The following is a 1838-nucleotide window of genomic DNA, read 5'->3' on the forward strand; positions in this document are numbered from 1 at the left end:
TTGGTTAATGGCATATGCTCACCATGGGATTTTAATTCTGAAAGTATTTTTGATAAGTACAATGATGATGGTGAAGTAGCTCTTGTTGGGTAAAAGAAGATATAAATTGAAAGAAAAAGGAAAAATGAGAGAAATTTTTTGGAGAGCCCAAAAACTTCATTGGGAACTGTGCATGAAATGTTTTGAGTTACAAATTACAAAAATGTTCATATATACTTAATAAATATTAATTTCCTTGTATCTCTCTAACTACACATCCTATGTATATGAAAATTCTGAAGTTCAAGATCTCTTTCAAATAGAAAAAATAATAGCTCAATGTCTCCCTCGATGGATCCCATCACTGAAAAACCAGAGTTGGAGACTTTCCCTGTTTCTGCACTAATTTTTACTTTAAATATCTGTTACCCACCTACGTCAAATGGTTTGCTTATTCAAAACATTTCTTGTTTCTTTATTTTACTGAATATATTGATATCTAGTAAAGAAAGACTGAGAAATCAAAGCCCATTGATTTTGGAGGCCAAATTTGTCATGGTAGTTTTCTGGGTATCAACATTAATCTAGTTTATCCGAAACAAGACTGTTGAGCCATACCATTCATTGATTGTATTGGAGAAAAGTCATAAATTATCTAATGCGTCCTGCATATCGTCGATTCAAACTAAACAAATATCAAAGACTTGATCAAGTGGCTTCATGTTAATGCCAAAGCTACTATTGCCAGGAGAAAATTGAAATTTACACTGAAATTTCCATATCATATTCATTGGTATTTCCAAAAACAGAAAGTCTTTCATTTTAAAATCCTTATATTATTGGCTTTATATATATATATATATATATATTTAAGGTGTTAGTGCATTTAAAAAGTAGATTATCTAGATAAATAGAAAGTAAAAGTGAACTCCAGGGTGATCAACCTTTTTTTGTCATCTATAGAAAGTACAATAGAAAGTAGAATTTTGTATTAGTGTAACATTACGGTAGATGGAATTCATTAATAAAATAAAATATATGATAAAATAACTAATAAAAGGGTCGTCATGCTATTATAAGTCTTTATAAATATAATTTTTAATTAGTTAACATAAATCTGGTATTGACTACTTTGGTTATAAAATGATTTTCTTTAATTTGATAACACAAATTCAAATCTTATAGGTAATTTAGAATTCAATTCTCATTTATGTAAATTAATTAAATTAATAAAAATTAATTAAGCAATGATTTAAATTTATTTAAAGTGATTCTATGATTTTTAATCAAATAAAAAATTATTATGAATTAAATTCGTAATTAATTTATTTAAAAACAATGATAAATGATCATAAAATTTTCAAAGTAATTTAAATAAAAATTATAGAATAAAAAAATATTTTATCAAATAAAAAGTATTTAAAATTTAGATATGTAATAATATTCTTAATAGTTAAATTAATTTTAAATTAAATAAAGTGAACTTGAATTTTGATACAACTAATTAAATTTATAATTGTTTAGCATGATTAAGCGATAATAATTGTCATAAATTTTAATTAATCGAATTGCAAATTATGAAATAAAAAAATAAAAAATAAAAAAAATGAATGAAAAGAAGAGGGAAGAAGAAGGAAGAAGAATTCGAGTGATTCACTTCTCTGGGTGAAATAAATGCCACCCGAACTTTCTAGGTTGATTAAAGCTTTAAAGTTACTGTCTCTCTAGAGAAAGTGAATTCTCCCATTACTTTCCCTGCTCACTAACAGGCCTTCCATGTTACTGTTTGACACTTGTTAAGTTTTCATTTGTTCTATGAAAAGTAACATATCAGAAAGTCAGAAAGCGAAGGCTATGTC

The sequence above is a fragment of the Aristolochia californica genome, unplaced genomic scaffold (assembly GCF_029961685.1).
Source record: "Aristolochia californica isolate CCGP_79_NKW_82.1479 unplaced genomic scaffold, dmAriCali1.0.hap1 SCAF_3, whole genome shotgun sequence".
Classification (NCBI taxonomy): Eukaryota; Viridiplantae; Streptophyta; class Magnoliopsida; order Piperales; family Aristolochiaceae; genus Aristolochia; species Aristolochia californica.